The sequence below is a fragment of the Canis lupus genome, chromosome 15 (genome assembly GCF_003254725.2).
Source record: "Canis lupus dingo isolate Sandy chromosome 15, ASM325472v2, whole genome shotgun sequence".
Classification (NCBI taxonomy): Eukaryota; Metazoa; Chordata; class Mammalia; order Carnivora; family Canidae; genus Canis; species Canis lupus.
Window position 1 is genome coordinate 43,411,585 of NC_064257.1, and position 22,359 is coordinate 43,433,943.

A 22,359-nucleotide genomic window follows, 5' to 3' on the forward strand; every position below is an offset into this window, starting at 1 on the left:
TATATACTTGAAAGTTGTTAAGATAATAAATTTTAAATGTTACCACCACATACATGTGTGTACGCGTACACACACACACACACACACACACACACACAGTGGTAATTATGTGAGGAAATAGAGGTGTTACCTAACCTTATGTGGTAATCATTTAATATATGTCTGCCAAATCATCACGTTTATACTTTTTTTTACGTTTATACTTTAAATAGTTATATGTGAATAATATATCTGTAAAGCTGGAAAAAATTAATAAAAGGGAGTTTAGTTCACACCCACAAACCTCTGGAGAAAGTATAAACTGGTAAATGATGTTGGGAAAACTGGCAAAGCTTAGGGGGAGAAATAAAACTAAACTCCTGCTTGAATTACAAACCTAAATGTGAAACATTATGTTGTAAAATTAATTTATTTAACATTGATTCAACATGCATTTATTGAGTACCTACTCTGTGCCAACTACTGTTCTAGGTACTAAGCATACATCTCAGTTTGCAAAACAGACCAAGATCCCTTGCTTTGAGGAGATTACATTCTAGAAAAGAAGATAGACAGTGAAGAATCAACAAAGTAAATAATAATAATCAAAGAAGTGAAAATGGGGCAAAAGGAAATAAGGGTGGTTAGGAAGGGCAAGTGTATGGGGTCGCAATGTTTAAAAGGAGTGCTCAGGGTAGGATTCAATGAGAAAGTGATATTAGAACAGAAGCTTGGGGCACCTGGCTGATTCAGTTGGTGGAGCATGCAAACCTTGATCTTGGGGTTATAAATTCAAGCCCCATGTGAGATGTAGAAATTACTTAAAATATTTTTAAAAAATAAACAAACAAAAAAGAACAGAAGCTTGAAGGAGGTGAGAGAATTAGCCATGTAGGTATCTAAAGGAAGAGGTAGCAGTAAGTGCAAAGACCCTAAAGGCAGATGTGCCCATCATGTGGTAGGAACAAGAGAAATGTCAGCATGGCTAGAATAGAGTTAAGTTTGGGGCTTCAAGTGGGAAGGCACTGGCAGATTTTGAGTAGCAAAGTGACATCATCTGATTTACACTTTAAAGGAATCCTCTGGCTGCTGTGATGCAAAACAGAGTAAGAGGGTAAGGGTAGTTGGATGGTAACAATATAGGTGGAACAAGACAGTCAAGTTTTAAACACATTTTGAAGCTAAAATCACCTGAATTCCTGATAGATGGAGTGATCTGTATGAGAGAAGAAGAATGAAGCTAATATGACCTGAGTTTTTGGTCTTAGTAACTGGAAGGATGGAATTACCATCAATTGAACAAATTAAGTACCATGTCAAAATATATATTTTGAGCTAATGGTAGGAAAGTACTTCTTACGGTCCTGAAGTATGAGACAGAAGGCCAAAAATTGATAACTTTAATTATATCATTATTAAGGATTTCAGTGAAATGAATAACATCATGGAAAAAATAATTTTAAAGAAATTGCTTGAAATTTCTAAAATTTACAAATAGTTAATATCTAAACTAGGTCAGGAAGTCTTACAAATCAACAAATAACAACAAAAAAGACAAGAAGTACTCCCCAAAACGGCCCAAAGATAATTATGGTAGAAATAAATCAATAGACAATCATATGAAGAAATGGTCAGAATGTAATTTAAAAATTACAGAAAATCAAATGAAATTGACAATGAGGTATCACTTTACATCTAGCATATGGCAAAAATCACAAAGCAGGCTAATACCTGGTAATGTTAGAGACATAGGGATATGGGAACCTGTGTGCTGCTTGTGGGTAAGTAGAACAGTGTATACAATGTCAGTATTTAGCCAAATGTAGTATATACATCCCTATAACCCAGCAATCTCATTCCTGGGCATGAGACTTCCAGAAAAATTTTTACATGTAACTTTAAGTGAGATAATATAATAATATTCCTTTTGCTGTTATTTGTGATGGCAGAGGGTTGGAGATGATTTAGGTGTCCATCTCTGATGGAACGAATAAGTAAAATGTGAAAGACACACGTTATAAAATATTATGTGGAGATTAAAAATGAAAAGCTGAGAAGAATGCAAGCAACCTGCATGGCTCTTAAAAATATAATGTTGAGGGGTGCCTGGGTGACTCAGTCAGTTAAGTGTCTGCCTTCAGCTCAGGTCATGATAATGAGGTCCTGGGATCAAGCCCCACGATCAACTCATTACTCAGCAGGGAGACCACTTTTCCCTCTCCTTCTGTCCCTCCCAACTCCACTTATGCTCCCTGTCTCAAATAAATAAATAAATAAATATTTTAAAATATATACAATGTTGAAGGGTAAAAGCATAAATGACAGAATGATTTCTGTACAAAAATATCATAATGTAAATGTAAAATATCCATAATGGTGGTATATCCATACAATGGAGTATTACTCAGTAATAAAAAGGAATAAACTACTGATACATGCAACAGCTTGGATGGATCTCAAGGGGAATTATGCTAAGTGAAAAAAGCCAATCTGGAAAATTACGTATTATATGAATTTATTTATGTAACATTTTCTAAAATTACAGAAATGGAGAAGAGTTAGTGGTTGTCAGAATTTGGGGATTGGTAGGGCAGAGTGTGGAGTCAATATAGAGGGGTAGCAGGAGGGAGCCTTTGTGGAGATGTTGATAGAGTAATTCAGCACCTGGAATGTAGAAGTGGTTACATGAAACTACACAAGTGATAAAATATATAGAACTTTAAGCACACATACATGCAAACAAGTGCTTGTAAAACTTCTAAAATCTGAATAAACTCTGTAAACTGTCAATTATGACTTACTGGTTTAGATAATGTCCTGTGGTTACAGTGTGCCATGGATATGGTGTACAATGGCACTGCAAGTGGCTGGGTGAAGGATTCCTCGGACCTCCCTGTACAATCTTTTACAACTTACTGTCAATCTATAATTATTTCAGAATAAAAGTTGAATGTACACACACACACACACACACACACTAAATACACATTTTTCAAAGAATCCATACAAAAATTAGCATATGTCAAATATGTTACAATGGCAGTCTGAGCTAAGAAGACAATAAGAAGGAATGAAGGAGAAGATGATAGATTACATGGATAGATGTGTAGGTTAAGTAGGTAAGTAGGTAGATGATAGAGAGATGGATAGAGGGGTACATAGATAAAAAGATAAAAATAAAAAGGAGACTTTTATGGGTCAATACTCACAGTAAGACATATACTGATATATAAAATAAGTCAACTTTGTACCTCTGATCAAAATGAAAGTCAAGACATAAGTTTGAAACACAATGATCCTAACTTTGAAATAAAAAACTATTTGCTGGGGATTCCTGGGTGGCTCAGCGGCTTAGCATCTGCCTTTGGCCCAGGGTGTGATCCTGGAGTCCCGGGATTGAGTCCCACATCAGGCTCCCTGCATGGAGCCTGCTTCTCCCTTTACCTGTGTCTCTGCCTCTGTGTGTGTGTGTGTGTGTGTGTGTGTGTGTGTGTGTGTATGTGTGTCTGTCTCTCATGAATAAATAAATAAAATCTTTAAAAAAAATTTGCTTAGTGGAATGGGGGAAAAATGTGTTAAAAATAGCTACATCTGAATGATGGACTATAGGTTACTTTTATTTGCTTTTTATATTTTCCAGTGTTTTACAAAGAGTTTATGTGATATTATCATCAGAAACCAATACACATAATTTAAAGACATTTAAAAGTGTAAAGATTATTGCAGATTATAAGTACATATATACAAGTTTTATTCAAAGTAACAAATTATATATATGTTGTCCAACCTCTTCTTTTATATTCTTCCTTTGATATACTCATCACATTCCTATAATTTTAAAGGCAACCAAATGCAAAAACAGCATCCTCTGAATTCAGCATCTCACCTATATTCCCTCTTTAAAACTAAGTGCCTTCTGCACATCTCTGCCTAGATACCCTTCCAGAATTTGAAACACAACGCAGCTGAAATCGAATCTTATTGCTGTCCCCTGACTACTTTCAGAACTTTTTTTTAATAAATTTATTTTTTTATTGGTGTTCAATTTACCAACATACAGAATAACACCAGTGCTCATCCCATGAAGTGCTCCCCTCAGTGCCTGTCACCCATTCACCCCCACCCCCCACCCTCCTCCCCTTCCACCACCCCTAGTTCGTTTCCCAGAGTTAGAAGTCTTTATGTTCTGTCTCCCTTTCTGATATTTCCCACACATTTCTTCTCCCTTCCCTTATATTCCCTTTCACTAACATTTATATTCCCCAAATGAATGAGAACATATAATGTTTGTCCTTCTCCGATTGACTTACTTCACTCAGCATAATACCCTCCAGTTCCATTCACGTTGAAGCAAATGGTGGGTATTTGTCATTTCTAATGGCTGAGTAATATTCCATTGTATACATAAACCACATCTTCTTTATCCATTCATCTTTCGGTGGACACCGAGGCTCCTTCCACAGTTTGGCTATTGTGGACATTGCTGCTAGAAACATCGGGGTGCAGGTGTCCTGGCGTTTCACTGCATCTGTATCTTTGGTGCAATTGCTGGGTTGTAGGGCAGGTCTATTTTTAAGTCTTTGAGGAACCTCCACACAGTTTTCCAGAGTGGCTGCACCAGTTCACATTCCCACCAACAGTGTAAGAAGGTTCCCTTTTCTCCACATCCTCTCCAACATTTGTGGTTTCCTGCCTTGTTAATTTTCCCCATTCTCACTGGTGTGAGGTGGTATCTCATTGTGGTTTTTGATTTGTATTTCCCTGATGGCAAGTGATGCAGAGCATTTTCTCATGTGCGTGTTGGCCATGTCTATGTCTTCCTCTGTGAGATTTCTGTTCATGTCTTTTGCCCATTTCATGATTGGATTGTTTGTTTCTTTGGTGTTGAGTTTAATAAGTTCTTTATAGATCTTGGAAACTAGCCCTTTATCTGATACATCATTTGCAAATATCTCCTCCCATTCTGTAGGTTGTCTTTTAGTTTTGTTGACTGTATCCTTTGCTGTGCAAAAGCTTCTTATCTTGATGAAGTCCCATTAGTTCATTTTTGCTTTTGTTTCTTTTGCCTTCGTGGATGTATCTTGCAAGAACTTACTGTGCCTAAGTTCAAAAAGGGTGTTGCCTGTGTTCTCCTCTAGGATTTTGATGGACTCTTGTCTCACATTTAGATCTTTCATCCATTTTGAGTTTATCTTTGTGTATGGTGAAAGAGAGTGGTCTAGTTTCATTCTTCTGCATGTGGATGTCCAATTTTCCCAGCACCATTTATTGAAGAGACTGTCTTTCAGAATTTTTTTTTTTCTTTCAGAACTTTTAACTGGTATTCAGGACTGGAGTTTCTGGGGCGCCTGGGTGGTTCATCCGTTAAGCATCCGACTCTTGATTTCAGTTCAGGTCATGATCTCAGGGTTATGAGACGGAGCCCCGTGGTAGGGCACACTGGGGCATGGAACCTGCTTAAGATTCTCTCTCTCCTTCTCCCTCTGCCTACCTCCCTCCCCTCTCTCACTCTTTTTCTCTCTCAAAAAAGAAAAAAACCCCAACAGACTAGAGTTTCCTCTGCGGTCTTTTAATCCACTGTATATATCACTACCAGTAAAATCTTTAAAAGCTTTCTATTGCTTACAGCTATGCCAGGTTAATTCCTTATTATGGTGTTCTAAATCCTCATCAATTAAACCACAACTCTACCTTTAGTAAGATTTTTTTATCCATCCTAATCATAAAGGAAAATATTGAGACATTGAACCTCACTAAAATTAAGAACTCCTCTTCATCCAAAGACATCATTAAGACAGGGAAAAGAACCCACATAGCGAGAGGAGCAATTTACAATACAAAAACAGCTTATAGCTAGAATATATAAAGAACTCCAAATCAGTTTGAAAGATATAGATAATTCAACAGAAAAATTAAAAAATCATTTTTAACAATAAATTCACACAAAAATATCTAAATGGCCAATAAGCATGAAAAGGTACTCAACCTCATTAGTCATTGTGAACAAATTAAAACTTCGTAACAAAACCAAAAATTAGTAAGGATGAAGAGCAACTTAAACTGTCATATAAATTGGTATAATCATTTAGAAAACTGTTTAGGAATATGTACTAAAGTTGAACATACTAATACCATATAACCCAGGAGTTCAATTTCATTTTTTATTTTTTAAAAGATTTTATTTATTTATTCATGAGAGACACCAAGAGAGAGGCAGAGACACAGGCAGAGGGAAAAGCAGGCTCCCCGTAGAGAGCCTGATGCAGGACTCCATCCCAGGCCCCCGGGGTTAACACCCTGAGCCAAAGGCAGATGCTCAACCACTGAGCCACCCAGAGGCCCTTCCAGGACTTCTATTTTAGATATATACCACATAGAAGTGCATATATATGGATGCAAAAAGACATGTACAAGAATATCCATAACAGTATCATTTAGAATAGCTAAAACTGGAAAGAATCTAAATCTCTACCAACAGTAGAATCAATCAATAAATAATGGTAAGCTCATAGATTGGAGTGCTATGTAACAATGGAGGTGAGCAAACTACTGCTATAAGAAATAGCCTGGATGAATCTGACAAACTGAATGCTAAGTAAAATACCTAACACGAAATCTTTCTTCTAAGAAATCTTTTATAGAAGATTCAAAAACAAGTAAAATTAATCTGTAATGTCAGAAATCAGGATAGTAGTTAATTGGAGGATTAATTAGTAAGAGATGGCACAAGAAGGATTTTTGTATTTTGCCGTTTGATTTTTTGATTGGAGTAGTAATTACACAGATGTGCTCACCTAGTGTGATTCATTAAGTCATATCGTTGAGACTTCTTGTTATTCTTCAATAGAAAGTTTGTTTAAATATATATCATTATTTAGCTACCTTTAATGGAAAGAGATTTAAATTATTTTCTTATGGCAACATGTATATACTGTATAAAGAAAATCATGGCATGTGCTTCCAACATGACACAAAAGTCAAGAATTTCTTTTTGAAGCCAGGTACTTCATATTACATCAAAAATAAGCTGGTGGTGCAATTAGTCTTAGACAGAGAAGGAAAAAAAATGCGGAGTTTCTCAGTCCAGAGGAAGATGATAGATGATCTAGGTTTAGTAAACTCAAATTCTCAGTCTGGGACTTATAATGCACAAAAGTTTTGCAAAAACACAATTATAAATTATGAAAAATTAAGATGAATGAGACAGCTTATAGAGATTAAGAATGATGGAATAAAGTCAAAGATTTTCCCCTCAGAATAATTCCTGAAAAAACAGAGGCCCTAGATTCCTTGCCAAAAATCTGAATGACATGGTAGTGGCTAAGTCCTGATGATGATGATCATCCCTTCCTTTGGAATAATGTGCCTGTAACCCTTATGAGACTTTATTTTTAGGAAAAGCTGTCAATGCTATGTTGTTTCTGGCAAATTCATGGCATGACATGCCATCCAGCAGAGCTTTTCATGACGCCAGGACATGACTATGCCACACATAAGCTCCCAGATCTCACCCTCTCTGAACAAATTCAAAAGATGCACACTACCCCACACACATATATAGTAAGGCAGACAGGCCCCAGCAAATGCAATTTTGCTTTCTAGTGTTATGTAATCTAGTGAAATATGAAACTCACTAGGTGAGGATCTCTGAAATTTGTGCAGTTGATTTGCCTGGGAAATGGGGAGAATTTGAAATCAAAATCCTTAAGAGGAGAGATCTTAAGGGGATACCTCTTAATCTTGTACTTAAGTGTGCTATTGCCAAAATAAACATGTTTTATCTCATGGCCAGCTTCATGCATTATTGAGTGACTTAAAAATCAGCAAAAATGGGGGCACTTGGGTGGCTCAGTTAGTTGAATGTCCAACTCCTGATTTCAGCTTAGGTCACAGTCTTACAGTCTTGGGTTCAAGTCCAGAATCTGGCTCTATGCTTAGCTGGGAGTCTGCTTGAGATTCTCTCTTTCCATTTCCCTCTGCCCCTTCCCATTGCATTCTCTGTCTCTAAAATAAAATTAATAAATCTTTTTTTTAAAATAAAAAGTGTGGCTAGTAGTTTCCCAAAATCCTAAGTTTAAGCTATTTCTTATAAGATGCATTTAAAAATACATGTAATATAGATGACCAAATAACTTAAATATATTAAAGATGTGGATCAAAGTATTCACACTTGCTGAACCAATGAATAAATATCTTATATTGCACATGTCTAGCAAAGTCTGAAGAAGAAATAATATCTCTAGTAAATTATAGCATAGCCTCTTGGCACATACATCCTTCAGATATCTAGTAAAGAAAAACAATTGAAAATCACTTAACTGAATAATTAAAAGGAGATGTTTTATTCTACCAAATAACTTTTTAGAAAATAAATGCATAATTTATCCAAAAATGTAAGTTTATAATTATCTATGGTTCTTTTCCTCCTATCTTCTTTGAGTCCTCTTAACTGAAAATGAAGTAAATAACTCTTTCAGAATGATTTCAAATATTAAGAATAGAAATATTCTAAAACATTTAATATATGCACAGGATTTTATTTTAATGTCAGGCTTTCTTTTTTAAAGAAAATCTTTTTTTAAGATTTTTTTTTTTAAAGAAAATCTTCACCACAGTATTTTTATGTAAATGTTAAGTCATTTAAATTGAAAAACATCTTTAGTTAAGTTGGTTTAAATCCTAATCAGAGACTATGTGTAATGCAAACAGACTGCAATGTATATAATAATATGGCATTTTACAGCAAGAAGAAATTGGAGGAAATTTGTTGAAAAACAGAAATTAGAACATTTTAAAACATTAAAAAGCTGAACTCAAGAAACTGACTTATCTATATCAGCTAGCAGAAGTAAATATATTCATAACTTAAATGATGACAAAAATAGTAAAGCAAATAAGTCAAAATCATAGACAGAAATAACCTCTACAAGTTGTTTCAACTCTTCTCCCACAATTAAACAGAATTCAAAAACCCCAGAAAAAAAATCATCAGCCCATTTCTTTAAAAATCTCATGTAAATTTAACAGCAACCTTAGCAATGCATACTAATGATTCACTGTAAGAAACTCCTTAAGTCAATCTAATTTTTTCATGCTACAATTAAATTCCATTTTCCATTCTTAGTAGACAAAGAACACCTAATTACCAACTTCTATAATAAGCACTCTAACTTACCCATTTTTTTTCTTTTCTATAGGTGAAACAGTTCTCATTTATTTTAATTTTCTTCATGTCTTTTTGTCAAATTTTACATATATACATATATATTTAGAATTATATTTTCCAAGAGGTTTGTGTGTGCATGTGTATAAGATTTGACAAATAAGAATATATTTAATTTGGGATAGGCAAAGGAGGCTTTATTATTATCCTCATTTTATAAATGAGAAAGAGCCCAAATAATGATACATAATATATACATGCATAATCCATTTGGGGAACTCATGAACAAGCACTGTTCTAAATATTTTATATACATTAACTCCCAACAACCATATAAGGAAAGTACTATTTTATTTGTATTTTACAGTTGAGAAAACTAATGCATTGAGACTTTAATTTATTCTAACTAGAAGTTACGTGACTTTCCCAAGGCTTAGGGACACCCAAGGCACAGTTGGATCCATCTTAGATCTGGTTCTAGGGCTAAGCTAACCCATTATATATATCATACTGCATTAGATTTTCCTTGTAAAATGAATTACACTGAACTTGTATACCATAGATTCTCCCATTGCCTATCCTAGAACTCAGCAGAGAGACTGTAAATACAACGGGAAAGCATTCTAAAGCATTAATTAATTCTCAGCATTTTTACACATTGGTTCTTCCTCCATTCAAGCAAAGTGGTTTTTAACTATACCACCTAAAGAAAGAGATGAGGCAGCACAAACAGGAAAATGGAGCTGCTTCTGTCTTTTGAATTCCAAAGCTTGGAGAACCAGAAATGACTCTGGTGACTGGCATTACTGACCCTAATTCTTCCCAATCTGTACTTATACCATTCATCAGGACTTAGAAATTCCTCCACAAAGACACAGTCTATTTCCCCATCACTTGACTTTAGGCCCAAACGTTTCACTTTCTCTGACCAATAGAATGAAGCAGAAGCGCTAGTAGGTTGTTTACATATGTTGTATATTTATACTTGCCCTCTTATGTTCCTGCTATCACCTTAAGTATACACTTGGCCATCCCACAGGTCTAAGGAAGAGGATTAGAGAAATGTGGACCAAAGACATCCTGCTGAGCAATCCCACTTGAACCCAGTTTATATCAGCCAATCCTCAGACACAAGAGTGATAAGAAACACTTTAAGCCATTGAGTTCTGGGATGGTATTCATCACAGCAAATGTTAGCTGCTAGTATATAGAAAGAGATTTAGGAGATTACGTGATAAAGTAGAGCAAATCTTCCCAACCCCCAAATCTAGATACTATTTCCTAGACTGAAAGACTTTCATTGCACTATACTCTACTTTCCATCCTAAATTAATTGTTGGACAAGAGAGTGGAATAAGAAGACAAGGAACTGCCAGAAGCCTCAGTTAGTGTGGAGGAATCAATAAAACAGTCTGTGCCTTGCCCCAAAATTGTGGTTGTTGAGTGATGTGTTGACACAGACAGGCCTAAGAGAGCCTCAGAGAGTTCTGATCCTATACACCCGAGAACAGCACAGGGGTAACAGGGAGTTTCCATGGCTCAACAAAACCCTGGAGGAGCAGAATGTTTTCACTGCACCCAAGATGGACACTGATATATGCATGTAACACAACAGTCTGCAGGGACAGATGGATCAACTGAAAATGCCACCATGAATTGGCTATACTCACAGCTCTGACACCTTAGCAACCCTAAATTTACTGGGACTATATTCATTCCTACAGAATAGGAGTCCAAAATAAACAGTAAATTATGGAAAATAAAGATTACATTTTTGCATACATTTGTTACATTTGTTTGTTGGCTGAGATTTGTATCATATACAAGCATGCTAATCTTATCAGCAGAAACATAAATGAAGTCTCAAACGTTAACAGAATCTATTTAAACTTATGTCTTTTTAAGATTTCTAAATTACAATTAGGAGCTGCCTGGGTGGCTCAGTCAGTTGAGTGCCTGACTCTTGATTTTGGCTCAGGTCATGATCTCAAGGTTATGGGATTGAGCTTCACATCGGGCTCTGAGCTCAGTGAGGAGTTGGCTTGAGAGTCTCTCTCTCCCTATACCTCTCCCCCCACCCACTCATGCACCTGTGTGCATGCTCTCTTTCTCTCTCTCAAAATAAATAAATCTTGAAAAAATAAAATAAAATAAAACTACAGTTAGTACTTCTGAATGGTAATGACAAAAACTGCCACTGAAAGATAAGAATGAGCACATAAAGGAAAGAAAATATGTATGAAACAAAAAGTAATTTTTATCTTTGATTTACACATAAAATTTCAGACTGCTGATGAATTTTTCTGAGGCTTTTACACAGAAATATGTCTTACATCAATGACAACATTTATAAAAACAAGACAAAAAAAATAAAAAAACCCATGACCTACTCTCTATAATTCTATATTCATAAGTAAAATTTATAATAATTTCAATAGGATGTGAGACCTTTCCAAAATCTATTCTAGGTTAGAAGTTTAAGTTTTTAATTAAAATTCAGAATTTTAACCACTTGTTCCTGTGATTTCTTACTTTTAGGATATGTTGCTTACTTAATTGTGGATGCAGAATAGAATAAAAATATGCTAAAGAGTTAAGAATCATCTTTAGAAAATATATACTCTATAATTATAAAAGCCTGAAGGAAAAGTTTCAAATAGGAAAAACAATATAGGGGTAACTACCCTTTTGTTTGTATTTTTAAGATCTTATCCGAAGACCCCAATATATAACAATTAGCAAGAATATATAAAATTTAATTATCTAAAATATTACTCTCCTAGAAGATTCTGCTTCTAGCCATGAGATGATCGCATAGCCCAAATTTATTCTTCCACCATAAACAACTAGAAAATTGAACGATATATATAAAACAACAGTTTCAGATATTAGAATATAGGCAACATAAGACTGATCACAAAGAGAAGGGGAAAAAAAAATGAAGTGACCCCTAAGGTTATACCAACTTTCTAACTGAGGACAATTTTTGGGCCATGACACAGGAGGGTAAGCCAAACAAATTGGCAGTACAGTTACATTGAGAGAGCAGCCATAGGAATCGATTAGAACTGGAAAAACAGAGTACCAAAGGAAAGACTCCATACAGGAAAAGCTCCACAAATCTATACAGAGATACTGTGAGTTCTTAGTTAAATATGCGCATGTGGAGGGTGAAATTCCACAAAGCCAGGCAAAAACAAGTTCTAGGTAAAAAAAACAAATTACTAGAGAATTGTAAGCCAAAAAATTCCCAGAGTTCACCCATGGTTTGGAATGGTTTAGTTAAAGCAAATCAGATTATAGCTCAGTCTAAAACAAAACTAGGATTAACAGCTATTCAAAGATGTGGGTGGCCGTGAAAAACAAACAAACAAAAATTTGGTTTCTAGTCACTTAAGGTGTTAAATAAAGTATAGCAAGACATTTGATAAGAAATCCAATTATCAAATATGTAACATGACCAGAGCAGCTTCCTTGAAGATCTACTTACTGGTCAGTCCCACATCATTTTGTGGATTATCTGTTCCCAGTTTTGTACAAGTTATTAAAGAATTCACGGGAATGAGCCTACATCTTTTAAGTCATGCTAACAGTAGTAAAATGAAATGGGATTTTAGTAAGTATCCTTTTCCGACCTATCACCATTCTCCTTCTACCCATCTCCTACTCTAATCTGCAAGATGCTTCCTTTACTCTGTCATATATTTCTGTACTAATAAACAGTGATTTTTATCTTCAAATTACAGATTGATTTCCTGAAGTGACTGAGTTTATTGGATATTTGTTCAACTCATTTCACTTTGCTTGGGTAGGTTTATTGAAAAGGAATTATTTCCAGGTTGTGCTATAAAATGTTGGACAACTGGCTCTCTGAAGAAATAAATCCCTATTTTGTAGCATTAGCCAATTTTAGCAATGTAACTACTCCCACTATGGCTAATTTCAAGATACCAGCATGATGTCACTGAATATACACTTGGGTGGTGCACTGGTTTTTTATTGCAGTCATTAAAACACTAGCACAAACATAGTAGCTTAAGACAAAACAACTTTATTATCTCACAGTTCTGCAGCTTGAGATTCTGACCCACGTCTCACTAGGTTAAAATCATAGTGTTGCCAGGGCTGCACTATTTTCTGGAATCTCTAGGTCAGAATTCCTTCCTTTGCCTTTTCCAGCTTTTAGAGGCCAGGCACATTCCTTGACTCATGGCCCCTTCCTTCATCTTCAAAACCAGCAGTGATGGGTCAAGTCTTTTCTACATTGCACCCCTCTGACCTTTCTTCCATCCTATATCCCCCTCTGACACCCAGCCAGGAAAGGTTCTCCACTTTTAAGGATCTTTGTGATTATATGGACCTACCTGGATAATCCAGGATAATTTTCCCAAATCAAGGTCCTTTACCTTAATTGCATCTGCAAAGTCCTTTTTGCTTATTACCACATAAGGTAACATATTCACAGGCTTCAGGGAGTAGGACATGAATATCTTTGGAGGTCCATTATTCTGTCTTCCATGGAAGAGGAAGCTAACGATTGCTTCTCATGAGTCAGTAAGCACTGGCTCTAGTACACCATTATATTTCTCTTTGTGTTCCCCTATTTTCAAGATACATCACAAAGTAACCTGACCGGTTTTCTCTTTTTGTCTCAATGATGAAGTACACAGCCATTAAGATTTAAATATTTGCACAAAACCAGATGGAAAAAAAAAAAAGCCAAGTCAAATGTACAGTCGCAAATTAAAAACAAACTATAACAATCAGAATTGTCTTACCTGTCAATCCTCACACTATGTTAAAAGTAACACTGTTTATAGCAGCATCATCAACAATAGCCAGTCATGGACAGAGCCCAAATGTCCATTAGACTGATGAATGGACACACACACACACACACACACACACACACTGGAGTATTATTCAGCCATCAGAAAGAATGAGATCTTCCAACACTGTAGATGGAGCTAGGGTGTATTATGCTAAGGGAAATAAGTCAGTCAGGGAATGATATATACCATATGATCTCACTCATGCATAGAATTTAAGAAAGAAAACAGATGAACAAATGGAAAAGGGGGAGAGAGGGAAACAAACCATATGAGATTTTTTAAAAATATTTTATTAATTTATTCATGAGAGACACAGATTGAGAGGCAGAGACATAGGCAGAGGGAAAAGGAGGCTCCATGCAGGGAGCCTGATGTGGGACTTGATCCCAAGACCCCACGATCATGCCCCGAGCCAAAGGCAGACCCTCAACTGCTGAGCCACCCAGACATCTCACCCATAAGAGATTCTTAACCATAGAGAACAAACTGAGGTTTGATGGAGGGAGGTGGGTGGGGGATGGACTAGACTGGTGATGAGTATTGGGGAGAGAACTTGTTGTGAGGAGCACTGGGTGTTGCATGTAAGTGATATATCACTGAATTCTATTTCAGAAACCAATGCTGCACTATATGTTAAATAATTTAAATTTAAATAAACAAATAAATAAATGTAACATGGGGAGATTAATTTACAGCACTTCAGTCACCACTACCATGCATTAATGCAAAAGTATAACAGAATGCTAATGACAAAAATTCTATAAGTACAGGTACAAAATTCAAAAGCTCATCTTTACTCTCACATAGTTAAATGGATTTCCTAGTCACCTACCTTGCATAAAAATGATATATGAAATATTTGGAATCTCATTTTTATTATGTTCGCCATATATTACTAATGCTATAAATGATGATGATGATGATAATAATAATAACAATAATAATAATAAATTAATATCCCAAGAAACGAGAGGCACTGTATGGTTTTCTGAGACTCTGTGCTTAAGCTTCAGCGTTCTTTTTTTTTTTTTTTTTTTTTATGATAGTCACAGATTGAGAGAGAGAGAGAGGCAGAGACACAGGCAGAGGGAGAAGCAGGCTCCATGCACCGGGAGCCCGATGTGGGATTCGATCCCGGGTCACCAGGATCGCGCCCTGGGCCAAAGGCAGGCGTCAAACCGCTGCGACACCCAGGGATCCCAAGCTTCAGCATTCTAAAGTCAAAGATTTCTGCCCTAATTGAACAAGAACAGATCAGAAACTAGAAATTATGAATATTTATCCCTGTTTTTCTTGATTTTCTATGTGGTCTTTTAATGGGTTACTAAATTCTTTATAATTTCAGGTAATTCATCCATAAAATAAAATAGGCATAATAATATTTATCTGCTATCCTTAGGAAGTTGTCAAATAACTAGACACTGCACTCTGAAAGCTAAAATTTTAAAAATCTTGCATAGTAAATTAATATATTAATGCTATGTATGACATTTCATTGCCTTGAAGTCCTTTATAATTCTCAAATGACTTACAATTGCTAGTATGTAGAGCTGCTGGCTCTACATAGACATTTCCAGGCAAAGCTCAAATGCATCTAACTTACAGGCAGTAAACCCACTTTTGTGGTGGGTATAGCTACTTTCTCTGCTCAGCATCTCTTTCTTCAGTGAATCACAGCTCTAGCATTTCTAATGGCCTACCCTGGCTATAGGAATGCACATTACAAAGATCAATAAGAACAAACAAATTCTCTTTTCTCTCAGGTCATTAAGCTAATGCTGCCATTGAAAATATTCCTTCCGCCATAGAAAGGAGGAGAGTATTATTGCACCAACATAGAAAGAGAACACACAAAGTTCAGACATGCTGCACGTTCAGTTCTAATCCTTCAACCACTGATTTCTACCAGGCCCAACCCAATATCTTTCCTAGACATATCTTTCTTTGATATATAAATAATAAATTTTCTTTGATTAAGTTAGTTTCTGACACCTGCAACCAAGAATTGCAACTAATACATCTGGTATGAGGGAGTAGTTGGTTTAAAAAAGGAAATGCCTATTGCAGTAAGTAGATATTTTTACCTTCTTTCAAAAACACAACAAATGAAGCACATGTATGATGCTTCTGAAATGAATTAAGGTTTATATTATAATTTTCAACGGGAAGTCAATGTCAAGAAGTGTGAAAGCGCTGAGATTTTGCCCTACTTGCCAGCTAACAAGTTACCCTGCCATGTTTGCTAGTAGAGACATGACACTCCCAGATCAGAAACAAAGGACAGTTTATTACTCATATCAGCTTTTTTTTTTTTTTCCAGATTCCCCAAGCCCCAGTTCCCACAGAGTAAATTGACACTGACACATACACTGGGTGTGTTACAGAAGAGAAAGGAACCAAAATCTTTTATAATGAGCATTAAGCTTGCCTGACCTTTGCCCTAGAAAGAGATATCATCTTTATTTTACAGATAGTAAACAAACTCACCCTTTGCTCAAGAGGGAGGTATATCTTCCAAGGCTGTTCACTACAAATATTGTTGACAAGGTAGTCTGAAATAAAGGTACTCAGTGTCTCTGCTCTCAAAACCTACAGTAATACAAGAGACCAATGGAGAACTATGACTCAATAATCAGTACAGCAAGAAGCATTAAATATTTATTGAATAGGTACCTTTTGTCTGCTATGAAGAATCTTATATTTTCCTTTTAAACTTATTATAGACTAATATTTAGAGCTATTGTAAAATGGGGGATTGTTGATATAACATTTCAAGGTTGGTTACTTAGGAATACAGTTCATATGATTTTGAACACTTTTATTTCCAGAAAACAAATAGAATATTATCCTTCAAAGACATATCACTCATAACCTATTTATTGATAATAAAGGATGAGATTTTTTAAAAAGGAGTACATCTCAGCTAGATATTGAAAAGAGATCAATCTTATATAAATGATTCACAAAAAAGATATCAAAACCAATAGTGCAAAGATAATATGTTCAAGATGATTTATAAGTCCAAATAAGCTTCTAATTGTTGAAAGTGGGGAAAAGTTTTTCTACAGTAGAAGCATAGGGTGGATAAAGATGAGAAGGATTTCCATTGTTCTGTGTCACAGTCTTTCTTTCAATCTGGTCTTCTCTCTCTGTCTGCATCACCAGAATATTAGAAAAAAATGTTTAAGGCAGAAAAGGCAGAGTTGTCAGGCTTTGCAGTAACCTCTCCATTTTACTAAAAGTATAATCAAAAAGCTTTACAGTGGCCTTCAGGAAGCTTCATGATCTGCACCTACTCAACCACTAGCTCTCAAACTTCATTCCAGTCCAGCCCCACGTACATCTTGGTTTTTCCTTGAACACACAAGGCTTGTCTTGGAGACTTGGCACTGTTGTTATTTGTGCCTGAATTGTTGTTCCCCCCAAACATCTACATGGGCAACTCTCACTTTCCTAAACCTTTGAGCAAACGCTGCTTTCTTGGGGCAGCCCAGGTGGCTCAGTGGTTTAGCACCACCTTTGGTCCAGGGTGTGATCCTGGAGACCCAGGATCAAGTCCCACGTGGGGCTCCCTGCATGGAGTCTGCTTCTCCCTCTGCCTGTGTCTCTGCCTCTCTCTCTCTGTGTTTCTCGTGAATAAATAAATAAAATATATTTTTTAAATGTTACTTTCTTGTTGAAACCTACTCTAACCACCCACTTTAGGAATGGCTACTTACATTCCCACCACCCTCACTCTCTTGTTCCTCTTTACCCACCATGTTTTTTTTAAATTTTCCCATAGCACTTCTCACCTTCCAATATGCCATATAATTTATAATATTTGTTTTCTGTCTACTCTCATTAAAATATAAGCGACATAAGGACAGAGATCTTTTTTGTTTTGTTCATTAATATATTCAAGTATCAAGTATAAACTATGTCTACTACATTGTGGGCGCTTAAATATACTGAATGATGAATAGGTGAATATAGTATCATTCACTTAGCTTTAACTCTCGTGTCACTTAACATATACAAACCATGGAAACTCACACAACTTGATGAACTTTTCTGAATAAAATAGGAATAGTCGGGGATCCCTGGGTGGCGCAGCGGATTAGCGCCTGCCTTTGGCCCAGAGCGCGATCCTGGAGACCTGGGATCGAATCTCACATCGGGCTCCCGGTGCATGGAGCCTGCTTCTCCCTCTGCCTATGTCTCTGCCTCTCTTTCTCTCTCTCTCTGTGTGACTATCATAAATAAATAAAAAAACTTTAAAAAAAAAATAGGAATAGTCGCACCTGGTTCACTGGATAGTTACATGAATTAAATGAGACTCTGTATAGAAGGCATTTAGCACAAAGCCCAGCATAGAATTAGAATGAACTATTGGCTATATAAACAAATTTGAACTCCAATTTAGAAGAGTGCCAAATTCCATTAAGGACCAAATATTTCTAGATATCTTTCCTGAGTTGTAATTGAGAACTCAGACCCTCAGAATGGAGAAAAATATTTATTCCCAGATGTATTACCATGCTGTGGCTTACAGACCTGAAGTTCACAATGTTCCAACTTGCCACTTCTTGTCTAAAAGAATTTTGTTTCATCCAAAACTTGGAGGTCTCTTCATTTAATTTTCTTCCACATCACTAAAAGAAAAAAAATTAAATAATTCATCCCAACACGAATTCATGAGATCTAATTATTGGCACTTTACCTTACAAAAATATAATCACTTACCACTTCTTCTAGTTCAGTTCCAGACAGACAAACAAGATTCAATCCTGCCAAAGACTGACCCTGACTGTGGACTTTCTTAGGAAAGGAGCAGGTTTGGAACAAGATTTTTTTTTCAAAGATTTTATTTATTTATTCATGAGAGACACACAGAGAGAGGGAGAGGCAGAGACACAGGCAGAGGGAGAAGCAGGCTCCACACAGGGAGCCCGAAGTTGGACTCGATCCGGGTCTTTAGGATCAGGCCCTGGCCTGAAGGCAGCGCTAAACCGCTGAGCCACCAGGGCTGCCCTGGAACAAGATTCTAAACTCATTTCTGCTTCAGGATTCTTATAAGCCTGAGCTTCCTGTGGATAATAAGAGACCTCAGAATAGTAGCAACAGTAGATCCCAGCCCCCTGGGGTAGTTATTGAGCTTATAATGAACTCTAAGAACCTGAATCATGTACTAGACATGCAATGCTCTAGAAGATACAAGGGTAATAGAAAGTGGTTTGAAAAGTTATAGCAACAGTTATTGCAAAAATGGCAGGCTATGAATTGACTATATGAATGCTAAATCAATGTAGAATAAAGAATTGAAAGAAAACCAAAAGTAGGGGCACCTACTTAGCTCAGTCAGTTGAGTGTGCAATTCTGTTTCTGCTTGAGTCATGATTTCATGGTTGGTGGAATTGAGCTCTGGGATCAAGCTCTGTGTCTGGCTCTGTGCTCAGTGGGGAGTCTACTTGGAGATTCTCTTCCTCTGCCCCTCCCCCCACTTCTGTGAGCTCTCTATTTCAAATGAACAAATGAATCTTAAAAAAAAATAAAAGGAAACAAAAACTATCGGAAGGATCAAGCTGCAGTCCTTCAGTTCTGCAGAGGTTCTGTAGAGGCCCTGAATGCTTCTTTTCTTAGTCAAAACACCAGCTTAAAATAGTATAAGTCAAAAGAAACAATTTACTAAAATGAGACAGACATATCTTATGGAACTCAAGGGTAGTTGGGCTTCTTATATAAAGGGATGTAACCAGGAAATGGAAAAGTGTCCATAATTCAAGAAAATATTTGTTCTCTCAGTCTCTCAACTCTCTTCACAAACTCATTTTTTTTCTCTATGCCTACATGCTGTCTCTGCTTCTCAGTATGCAGAAGTTGGCTGCCCTGGAGCTCCCTAGTTTACACCACCCCACTTCCAGCCACTGCAGAGACTAACACAGCCCTCTGAATCCAAATGCCAGACTCCTGTGCTAGAGAAATGAATTTGTATAGCTTGGGTTAGATATATTCCTATTCCTTTCTTTCCCCTCACCTGCCTCCTCCAATTAACTGTAGCCCAACCAAATATAGCTGACTTGAAGGAGCAGGACAGCGCACCTCCACAGGTGTGTGATCATATTGAATTCTGAGGGAATAAGACGTTATTGTAATTTGGGCAAGTATTCAAGAACTTATTACTCCTCCATCCTTACCCCACACCTGTGAAATTCTGTGCTCCTTTGAATTCTTCCTCTATGAACTCTCTGAGGGCCTAACCATGGGGTAGAAAGAGAACAGATTTCAAGTCCTGAGTTAGGATTTCCACAGCTCCTTTCTTCCAAATTCTTGCCTGTAGCCTATCCCTATTGAGCAGCATCTGGATCAAACCCTGAAATTTCCGCCTCAAGTTCAGGGATTGAAGGCGGCTGGCATTTTCCTTCCCTCTGGCTTATTACAGGTAGTTTCAGATAAAAAGTGACAGAGACTTTACCAGCCACTGCTTATATAAGAAAAATAAAATATGGTCACTCCCCTTCATTAGTAGAGGAATGACAAAAAGAACAAAAAATTACAAAACACTATCAGAAACACAATCACGTAGAAAAAATTGACAGCACAGAGGAGAAAATCAGCAACTCATGTTAACAACCTTTTTTAGGGGACACCTGGGTGGCTCAGCCAGAGCATCTGCCTTCGGCTCAGGGCATGATGTCAGGGTCCTGGGATCAAGTCACACATCGGGTTCCCTGCATGGAGCCTGCTTCTTCCTCTGCCTGTGTCTCTCATGAATAAATAAATAAAATCTTTAAAATAATACCCTTTTGGGATCCCTGGGTGGCGCAGCGGTTTGGCGCCTGCCTTTGGCCCAGGGCACGATCCTGTAGACCCGGGATCGAATCCCACGTCGGGCTCCCAGTGCATGGAGCCTGCTTCTCCCTCTGCCTGTGTCTCTGCCTCTCTCTCTCTCTGTGACTATCATAAATAAATAAAAATTTATAAAAAATAAAAATAAAAATAAAATAAAATAAAATAATACCCTTTTTTTAAAAAAAAAGCCATTATCCTTAGAAAGCAGCAAAGGGAAAGCAGCAGTTGTTGGTATTTTGTGGATAAAAAAGTTCAAGCAAACAAAATTAAACAATAAAATGGCTTCTCTAGAATGTTACATGTGATTGCAAGACTGAATTTTCTCTTTGTATATTAAAGAATTCTATGGTAAAGAAACAATTAAGATTTAGCCTTGGTAAAGCACATGAGCATTAGTATTCTTTCTAAGTTTAAATTGATAGATGATTTTTGGTACATTCAATAAAAAAATTTAACAGTACATCTTTTGAGTGAGTTATGCGTAAATTAACCGGAAATACTCATGCTTGGCAATAATTTCATTCATAAAGTAATTTAATTGTGTCAGAGTGCTGCTAATTTAAACAAGATGACCTATCCCAAACATGACATTCTTGCATCAGCAGGAGATTCTTAGCTAATAGTATCATAATTTCCAACGGATATTCCAGAAGACATACACATAGCAGTGTCATTATTATAACAGCTCCACAACCATCACTCACCAAAAAAACTATCCTGGTACCTCCATCTTTTCATTCAGAAAACAGCTCCTGTAAATAAAAAAATGAGTGATAGGGCTGAGGCAGTACTTGGAAGAAATTGCGAAAAAGTGAACATCTCTGTTTCTCAGAACCACCACTCTTCCTTCGTAGTTTTAACAGAAGTCTTAATTTATTATATTATCTTTGCTTTTATGTTGTCTTGAGTGAAATTCAATTCCATCTCTCCCTTTGAGTCATGTGGAGTGGCTGCTAATGGGAATGATGACAGCACAGGATTGAGTCATACAGTCAAGAGGGAAAGAAAAGCTGCTACAGCTGATTATCATTTCTCCAGATGCCCCAGCACAGCTCAAGTAGCAGTGATTATAAATTATAAGTGCAGGTCCTTTCCAAACAGCAATGGCAAAGTTAATCGGAGAAAAACAACTGGACATCTTTGTGCCAAGTATTTATTGTGTGTGGCACAAAGTGCAGGGTTACAAAATCTCTATCTTCAAGAAACTGGTAAACCAGTTCCAAAGACAAGCCATAGACATATAAAAATTTGCAAAACAAAACCATGGTTAAATTTACCAATGGTAGTAAGGAAAGCATTTATTTACAGGATAATAGAGATTTACATAAGCACAGTACAACAGTATACAGAATTCTCACTGGCATAGTCTCATTTAATCCTGATAATCAATCTGAGAAATTGGTCTTGTCTCTCTTTTACAGATGAGAGTCCAATGGTTCAGCAATTTCAAAGTCACTTTCTGACAGTTCTAGTAATGAGGCAGCTTTCCTGATATTTTCTTTTACCAGTCGTTGAGTTATTGTGCTATGTTTAGATAGAACTAAGATACGGAGG

The 22,359-nt window shown here is 36.5% G+C and overlaps 1 long non-coding RNA gene across 1 annotated transcript in view; it reads right to left on the reverse strand.

The window, feature by feature from the left end:
• Window positions 1-16,309: 16,309 nt before the first annotated feature.
• The window catches only part of LOC118350677 (uncharacterized), a 37,930-nt gene continuing 31,880 nt past the window's right edge, over window positions 16,310-22,359 (reverse strand). Inside the window, exons 2-4 of the long non-coding RNA XR_004804929.2 lie at window positions 21,510-21,557; window positions 18,511-18,608; window positions 16,310-17,127 (exon numbers count right to left, since the gene is read on the reverse strand). This is a non-coding gene — a long non-coding RNA (uncharacterized LOC118350677). The remainder of the gene's footprint in view (window positions 17,128-18,510; window positions 18,609-21,509; window positions 21,558-22,359) is intronic.